The sequence below is a fragment of the Ailuropoda melanoleuca genome, chromosome 11 (genome assembly GCF_002007445.2).
Source record: "Ailuropoda melanoleuca isolate Jingjing chromosome 11, ASM200744v2, whole genome shotgun sequence".
In the NCBI taxonomy this organism is placed as follows: Eukaryota; Metazoa; Chordata; class Mammalia; order Carnivora; family Ursidae; genus Ailuropoda; species Ailuropoda melanoleuca.
In genome coordinates, this window is record NC_048228.1 from 97,514,185 (window position 1) to 97,523,642 (window position 9,458).

The 9,458-nt window shown below is 49.4% G+C and overlaps 1 protein-coding gene across 1 annotated transcript in view; it reads left to right on the forward strand.

Moving 5' to 3' along the window:
• The window catches only part of FAM184B (family with sequence similarity 184 member B), a 135,113-nt gene that overhangs the window by 67,237 nt on the left and 58,418 nt on the right, over positions 1-9,458 (forward strand). The window lies entirely within an intron of this gene.

The following is a 9,458-nucleotide window of genomic DNA, read 5'->3' on the forward strand; positions in this document are numbered from 1 at the left end:
CGATCTGTTCCACATCTTGAGAGTTTTGTTCTTTTGAGGATGTTACATGAGTGAAATCCTACAGCTGTGACGTTTTGAGAGTGGTTGGTTTTTTTGTTTTCATTCAGCATAATGGCCCTGAGATCCATCCAAANCGTCCCTAGCTGTATGACCGTGGATAGGTCACTTAACCTCTCTGAAACATGATTTCTAAAATAAGGATAAATACTTTGAGGGCTTGTTGTGTGGATTCCTTATAGTGTTACATAAAAACTCTTAGTTCAGTGCACAGCAGGTAGTAAAAGTTCAATAAACAGTGGCTATGATTAGTTACCGTGTGCACTGGGTGACAGCATGTGTGTTAATATTGGTGAGTGCCTACTGTATATTTTTTTTAATTTTTCATTTTTTGTGTGTGCTCACTATACTTTGTAAATCACTTTATTCTTAGGAACACAATGCATCTTCCCAACAAAATTATAAAACGGGTGTTCCTATATTATTTTTAAAAATTTGTTAAATATTTTATTTGTTTATTTGAAAGAGAGCTAGCACCCAAGGTGGGGGGAGGGGCAGAAGGAGAGGGAGAAGCAGACTCCCTGCTGAGCAGGGAGCCCTATGAGGGGCTCAATCCCAGGATCCTGAGATCCTGACTGGAGCCAAAGGTAGACATTCAACCGACTGAGCCACCCAGGTGCCCCAAGGGGTGTTCATATTTTAGAGATAAGAAAATGGAGGCTCAAAGATGCTATGTATCAACCCACACAGAAAATGAGCGCTGGAGGCAGTATTGAAACCTGATAGCCTGAGTCCAGAGCCCATAGTTCCCACCCCTGCACGGGGCAGGAAGCAGCTATGTGGAAAGCATTTTCCTCCCATGAGCTGTGAGGGGTCACACAACCCAATCCTCAGACAAATAGCTGAACACTCTTTCTATCCAGAGCCACAGTCAGCAGGAGGAACAGCAGCTCTCCCAGAGCGACAGGTTGCCCTGGTAACCTGTTAGCCAAGCCTGACTCTGATTGTAGAAACCCCATTTCGCTTTAATCAGGGGGCATGAGTCCATTTGAGAAATGAATCACATAGAAATAAATTGTGTTTCCCTCCTGCTTTGGGGTGGGGGTTATGCTTCCCCCCCTTTTCTTTTGAGGGCCCTTTAGACCATTTACGTTGAGTGTAATTATCACTAAGTCTCCTATCTTGCTGTTTTTCTCTTTGTCACCTCTGTTCTGTTTTATTTTTGATTCATTGAACTTATTTCTTGTATTCCCTTTTTTATCTTCACTAATGACTTATTAGCTTTTTCTGTTTTTTGATTCATTGAATTTATTTCTTGTATTCCTTTTTTATCTTCACTAATGACTTACTAGGTTTTTTTTTTTTCCTGGAGGGTGCTCTCGTGGTTGCTCTAGGATTTAGAACATGTGTCTTTAACTTATCACCGCCACCAAATACTACTTTACTTCACATGTATTATTACTTCACTGTACAAACCTTGCAACAATACATTTCCATTTATCCCTTCCTGACCTTTGTGTAGTTGTCATACGTTTTACTTTACACATGTTACAAACTCAGAAGTGTATTGCTCTTAGATTTCCTTAAAAAGCCAATTATTTTTTAGGGGAAAGTTTTAAATGAGAAAAAATATTTCTTATATAATTTATATTTTTAAATTATAATCTTTTAGTTGTCCTTTCCCATTTCCCATTTCTACCATTTCTACAATCTTTGTTGCTTTGGCCTGAAGAACTCCGTTTCACATTTCTTGTGGTGTAAGTCCCCTCACAGCAAATTCTGTTTTTATATATCAGAAAATGTTTTTATTTTGCCTTTATTTTTGCTAGATATAGAATACAAAGTTTACAGGGTTTTTTTTTTTCTTTCAAAACATTAAAGATCTCATTCAACATTTTTTGGTTTGTATTTTCTTCTAATGAAAACTTGGCAGCCCCTTTTATTCCTCCTGCATATAACAAGTCTTTTGTTTTCTGACTGCTTTTGAGAGTTTCTCTTTGTCACTGGTTTCCACACCTTGATTGTGGTATGCCAAGTATGATTGTTTTGTATGTATGTTCTTCTGCTTGGGGTTCATTGAATGTCCTGAATCTGTGGGTTTATAGTTTTTTTCCAGTTTGGAAATTTTAAGGCCATTTTCTTTTCCGACCTCCTTCCTTCTGATATTGTCCTACAAGTCGCTGAAACCCTGGTCATTTATATTTGGTCCCCTTGTCTCTCTGTGCTTCAGTTTGGAAAGTTTCTGTTGCTATATCTTCAAGTTCATTCATCTTTTTTCTTCTTGGGCATCATACAATTTTTTAAAGCCTATTTGATTTATTTTTTCCTTTCTGAAATTCCATTTGTTCCTCCTTTACAGTCTCCCTTTTTCTCCTCATCATATTTGTTTTCCTTTAAATTCTTAGGCATGTTTATAATTGCTCTTTTCGCATTCTCATCTGTCGTTTGGGTTTTTTTTCCCTATGGTTGCATCTTCTGGTTATGAGTCCCATTTCCCTGCTTCTTTGGGCATTTAGTAATGTTTTATTGGATGTTGGACATTAAGAGTGTTAACTTGTTTAATGACTGCATTTTGTTATCACCCTTTTTTGAGTGCTGAATTTTGTTTTGGCAAGCAGTTAAATTACTTGTGAATCACCTTCTTTTATCGTTAAAAGGTACTATTTTCTAGACTTTTAAAAACTTTGTTAGGCCGAGTGTAAGGTAGCGTTTGCTCTGGTGCCACTTTAGCTTTACTACGGAAGTGTGACCCTTCATGGGGTCTAATGCCCCACATATTGATTAATATTGGTGTTATTATGATTGCTGATGGTGACTCTGAGTGACACTTTTGACTTTGTCCTCATTGACTCTTGCTGCTGCACCACAAACTTTATTACAAATACATTCCAAATAGTAACGTTTCTTCTCAAAACAAGTTAACGTAGTTTCCTTTAAAAACATGGAGTCCAGGTGATGACGTCAGGTGGGCCACAGGGAGAACCACCTGGTGATTGGCCACATGAGCAAGCCCAAGCTGAGCGCCCCCTGGTGGTTGGCTGAGGCGCAGTGGTGCCCTCAGGAGGCGTTGGGATGAACCTTGGCTTTTAGAAAAGCCCAGCACCCGCCTAAGGTACCACTGAAGGGAGCGAGGTCTCCTCCATCGTAGCAGCTACGACTGGGGTACTCTTCAGGGTTCTCGTTTCCTGCTGATGGCAACTTCTCCCTGACTGGTCCTGCCCCAGCTTCTCGCCCACACTCTTCACTTCATGTTCACTTGTACCTTTCTGCCGCTCTGGGGTCCCATGAGTCCTTATGCCAGCACTCAGCACCACCTGGACACAGGCCTCGCTGCGGGCTGGCCAGACCACCCAGTTACTCGGTTCCATTTGGCAGAAAGGTGGGGGGGATCTGAGAATCACAGTTCAATGGACCCCTACCCAAGCAGGCAGAGGCCCTCTAGTCCTCTGGGGTCATAACCCGGCTCAGCACAGGGCCCCTGGACATTCCACTGAGCTGGAGCCTTGTGTCCAGGATCAGCATAGGAGAAACTAACCCTCTACACACATGGCGAAGTGGGAGCACATCAACCCCATGGTGAAGGGTGAGAGACTCTCCCAGAAATATAGCTGATGGGGACATCTCTGACCCAACTCAGCATGGGGCCAAGAAGTCTCTAGGATGCTAGGCTGACCAGGAGCCCTCCAAATCAACAGAGCACAGGACAATTGAGTCTTCCAGCGGGGCTAACTAAGAGCCCTTTGACCAGGAGCCCACTGATCCAGATCATCACTAGGCAACCAAGTCCCCTGGACCTCCAGGCAATGGGAGGTTCTCCAGACCAACTCAGCAGAGGGCTAACAAGTCCCCAAGACAGTGGGCCCACTAGGCTGCCTTCTGCCACAAGCCCTCTGTCCCAGCTTACCATGGGGTAAACAAGTTGCCTAGATGCTGGGCCCACCAGGAGTCTTCCAACATTGGAGCCCTCAACCCAGGAGAACCCAGGGCAATTGAGTCCACCAGACGCCAGGCCAACCAGGAGCCTGGTGACCTAACTCATCACAGGATGAACTAATCCCCTGGACATCCACTCGACTACAGGCTTTATGAACCACATCAGTACAAGCTGAACCAGTCACTCCCCCAGACCACGGGCCAATAAGGAATTCTCTGAACTAACTTAGCACAGGGCTGTGGAGTCCCCCAGACCGTGCACCCACCAGAAGCTCACCAACCCAGTTCAGCACAAGGCAAACTAATTCTCTGGACTCCAGGCTGATGCCAAGCCCTTTGATGACGATGAGTCCAAGGCCACCAAGTCCCCTGAACACCTGGCCGGTGAGGAATTCTCTAAACCAACTCAGCATAGGGCTACCCAGTCCTCAGAACAGTGTGCTCATTGGGCACCCTCATACCAAAAGCCTTCTGACCCAGCTCACCATGGAGCAAAAATGTTGCCTGGACACTGGGCCAACTGGGAGCTTTCCACCTCAGCAGAGCACAGGGCAATCAAGTCTTCCAGCTGGGCCAACCAGGAGCCCTTCAACCAGGAGCTAACTGACCCTGATCAGCTACAAGGCAAGTCCCCAGTCACAGTTTTTTGACCGAGATCAGCACAAGGCAAATCAGTACCCCAGACCCTTGGCCAATGGGGAATTCTCTGAACCAACTTAGCATAGGGCAATGGACTCCTCCAGACACTGGGCCCACCAGGAGCTCACCAACCCAGTTCAGCACAAAGCAAACTAATTCCCTCAACACCTGGCTGATGGCAAGCCCTTTGACCTACGTCAGCTCAAGGCAAGCCAGTCCTCTGGACCCCTGGCCAATGGGGAATTCTCTGAACCAACTCAGCATAGGACTAATGAGTTCCCAGGACAGTGAGCCCACTGGGTGTCCTCATACAAAAAGCCTTCTGACCCAGCTCAGCATGGTGCAAAAAAGTTGCCTGGAGACTGGACCAACTGGGAGCTCTCCACTTCAACAGAGCACAGGGCAATCAAATCTTCCAGCTGGAACAACCAGGAGCCCTCTGACCAGGATCCCACTGACCCAGATCAGCACTAGGCAACCAAGTCCCTTGGACCCCTGGCTGATGGGGCATTCTCTGAAGCAACAGCATAGGGCCAAGGAGTCCCCAAGACAGAGGGCACACTGGGTGCCCTTGTATCACAAGTTCTCTGATCCAGCTCAGCATGGGATAAACAAGTTGCCTGGACACTAGGCCAACTAGGTACCCTCCACCTGGGAACCTTCAACCCAGCAGAGCACAGGGCAATTAGACAATTGAGTCCACTAGATACTAGGCCAACCAGGAGCCCTGTGACCCAGCTAATCACATGGTGACCCTTATACCACAGGCCCTCTGACCCAGCTCAGCATGGTGAAAACAAGTTGCCTGAACACTGAGCCAGCCAGGAGCCCTCCAGCTCAGCAGAGCGTAAGGCAATCATGCCTTCTAGCTGGGCCAGTCAGGAGCCCTCTGACCCTAATCAGCACAGGGGGAACTAATCCCCCAGATGTTCATTCAGCCAACCATAAGCCTTCTGACCCAGATCAGCACAAGGCGATTGAGTCCCTTCCACCCCTGGCCAATGGGGAATTCTCTGAACCAACTCAGCACAGGGCAAAGAGTCCCCAGGATGGCTCTTGGACCAGGAGTACTCTGATCCCATTTAGAATGGGGCAAATGAATTCCCCAGACATCTGACCCACCAGGAGCCCTCCAGCCGGAAGCTGTCCCACCCAGCTCAGCACAGGGCAAACAAGTTCCCCGGGCACACCGGAAGCTTTCCTACCAGTCAGCAAAGCGCAAATGAGTCCCCTGGCCACCCAGACAACTACAAGCCCACTGACACAGTTCAGCATAGGGCAAAGTGAGTCTCCCAGACACTGTCGTTTGGGAGCCTTCCTACTGTGAGCCCAGTAACCAGGCTTAGTTCAGGGCAATGAGCCCCTGTATGCCCGAGCGACTGGAAGACCTTTGACTTGGCTCAACACCGGGCAAATGAGGCCCAGAGACACCCAGGGAATTCCCCAACCCCACTCAGCACTAGATAAGCAAGTCTCCTGGACGGTCGACTGAGCACAAACCCTCCAAGCAGGAGGCCTCTGACCCAGCTCACCACAGGGCAAAAGAGTCCCCTGGACACCTGACCAACTGGGAGCCCTGCCACCTTGGCTCAGCAAAAGGTGAATGAATCTACCAGACACTTGACAGTCCAGGAATTCCACCCAACTCCACATAGGGCCAGATTCCCTTGGATGCCTGGCTGACCAAGAGCTTAGTGCAGGGAAAATGAGTCCCTGGGACATCTGTCTTCCAGGGGAGGAGCCAGGACGGAGGCTATCTCTGAAGGTAGAGGTTCCTTGCCCTGTTGGAGGCTGGATCCCATGTGTCTCAGAGTTGTGGGTGAATGCCACGCCCTGACCAGTGCTTGGAACCACTCAGAACTGCATAATGAATCTGGAACACTACATCAGAAACTAAGGATATACTGTATGGTGACTAACATAACATAATAAAAAATTATTATTAAAAAAAACCTGCAGTTCCCACATTAGGTCACTCTGTGGTCATGCTGGTGGGCCGTGGCCCTCAGCCCTCTGGCCTGGAACCAACTCCAGCCTGATATCCTGGTGGCACACCATCTGGGGAGCCTTCATCTTTTGGAGAGTTCTCTTCGGAGGGAGCAAAAGCCACCGTGCCTTAAATGAGATAGAAGCTAGGAGAGCTGGCCCTGGAAATGAAACGCATCGATACATCTCCGGCAGCGTTCGACAGGTCAGAATTTCTGAAAGAAGCTTTTACTACAAGGAGGGAAAGGAATAACTCTTTCTTTCAGAAGATGTCTGAGCTAAAAGATTTGCTCTTAACGTGTGAAGAAGAAAACCAAAGATTGAGAAATCTGCTTTGTCACTGGGTATCACAAGAATTAAAGAAAGTATTGCCTGAGAGCCAGGCCTCCCTGGACACGGCCTGACATGCAAAGGAGGCTGAGAGCAAGTTCCAGAAGGGACGCAGGCCAGTGTGGAGGAGTCATTGGCGGAGCTCCTCCAGGCTCACGACAGGTGCTCCCACCTGCAGGGGGAGTGGAGACCTTACGAGAACACGCTAAGCAGTGGGGTGGGAGGCAGGCCGACATCTTTGAACTGGAGAGCTTTGTCAGCAACACGCATGGCTTCCTGGAAGCATTGGCCCGTGGAAACGGTGCTGCCCCACCCATGCCCGCCCAGGAGGGCATAGAAAAGAAGCTGGGGTGGATTGGGGGGCATGTCCTGGAGTGGGAGGTAACATAAATTTCAGGACTTCTAGGAACTTTAGATAATTTAAAGTAATCATTTAAAAATAGTGAATTTAAAATGAATAACCCTGGGTGATTGCAATGCAGTGCTGGAATTGTCGACACCACCATGCCTCGTGAGTCACTGTATTCTGCAGATGGTGGGTGGGGGTCGCCACGGCTCTCCATGGACAGCTGCCCCCGAGCGCAGCCCTCCCGTCCCTGGCAAACACTTTCACATACGTTGACTCCCCTAGATCTCAAAGCCAGCCGCTGAGGTGGGTGCCATTCTGATAGTCAAAGAGAAACAGAAGTCCTCGCACAGGTAATTCTGCAGAGACCATCTCTGGTCCAAGGTCTCACAGCCAGTTTGGGGCAAAACTTGGATTTGGACCCTGATGTCACGGCTGCGAACTCCAGCCACAGCAGCAGGTGCTTCTCAGCTCAGGCTCCCGCCGGAAGCAGGCTTCAAAGAGCACATGGGAGGGGAAGATCAGGGTGGAGAAGGCCAGAGGGGGAGACAATTCCCTGTCTCTGGTGGAGGTGGTGTGGGGTGAGGGCGGTAGGTAGAGGCTGGAGAGGGGACCAGACGGTGGGCCGTGTGCTCTGAGCCAAGGAAGCGCTGCAGGATTGCGGGGAGAGACGTGGGATTCGCTCTGGCTGCTCTAGCTTTGGGGCGGGATGGAGGTAAGAAGGCAAAGCCGGAGACAGGTGGGAGCAGGCGCACCTGGGAAACTGGAGGGTGTCTGTGGACCTGGAGGGAAGTGGCCCCTTCCGAGAGGCAGAGCTGAGAATTGGTATGAATTGGATGCTGGGGTGTGGGGAGGGAGGAGGAAATCCAGGTTCCAGGCTGGGCCCCTCCAGTTCCAGAGGCAGTGGGGTGGGAGCTCAAGGGAGGTATGGATCCCAGTAAGCTGGGACCCACCTGCAGTTCCAATCAAGGTGGAGGTGGAGAGCCTGAAGTTGTGGCCCCCGGGGGGGCGGTGTTCAAGTAAATGTGTTCCTAGCAACCAGGGGTAAACTAAGCAGAGTCGTGAAGAAGCTGGCAGCGCCCGGGGCCGGGGGGTGGAGGGGCGGTGTTGAATTTGACGGGGATTTGGATGAGAGAGAGGCAAGCTTGTGCTTCTAAGATGGGTGATGTCTGAGCCATTTTGAGAGTTGCTGGTTGTAGGAGCCAGTGGAGAGGGTGGTAGAGTTCAGGTAACTGGGACCTGAGAGGCAAGTGGATTGCTTCCATGATCCAGCACTGAGAACGTCCACTGCTCAGCTGCTCAGACCCAGCTCACCTGCCTGCCCCGCCCCCAGGTTCCCAGACATAGCAGCTTCCTGGAGATGAAGGGGCTGGGACACGACTTTGGGGTGTGATCTGCAGCTGCTCACCCCTTCTGGGTCCCTAATTGCTTCCTCTGTAAAATGCAGACAACTCAGGTGGGAGGCAGGAGAAGGCAGGCTGGGGAGGAGATCTGTAGGATCAAGGGGACAGATGGAGTCCTGAGGACGATGGGAGGGAAGGAGGATGGGAGGATTCACTATCCTGGCCTTTTCCTTCCTGAAAGCAGAGCATCAGCTCTGAGAGGAGGGCGCTCTGGGTGCTGCCTCTGCCTCACCCCTGTCCTTCTCTGCCCAGCACCTGCCCAGCACTAGACCCCTCCTTCCTCCTCCACCACTGCCTGGCACCCACAGGGTGGGGCCACTGGGCCCACAGGGGAGCCTTGAGCTCCAGAGAGCCCGGGTGGGAAAACTAGCTTTAGAGAGCTATTTTGGGACGTGTTGACAGGTATGGCATTAGGATAGATAGGTAGATAGATAGATAGATAGATAGATAGATAGATAGATAGATAGATGATAGATTTATAGATCCACGGGAAGCTGCGGGTAGTACAGAAATGTCCCTTCATAAAGGCACCTGTCGCCTGTTTTACCCCAGAGGTAACATCTTACATCACTGCAGAACAATGTTAACACCAGGAAACTGACATGGGCATGATGTGCGTGTCTTGTTCTATCGTTGTATTGTGTCCATTCACGGGAGCAGTAGCACAGCCCAGGTGCAGAACTGCTCTGTCAGCACAAAGATCTCCCTCACGCACCCACCTTTGCCGCCATAATTCCTGTCTGCGGCCACCGCCGATCTGTTCCACATCTTGAGAGTTTTGTTCTTTTGAGGATGTTACATGAGTGAAATCCTACAGCTGTGAC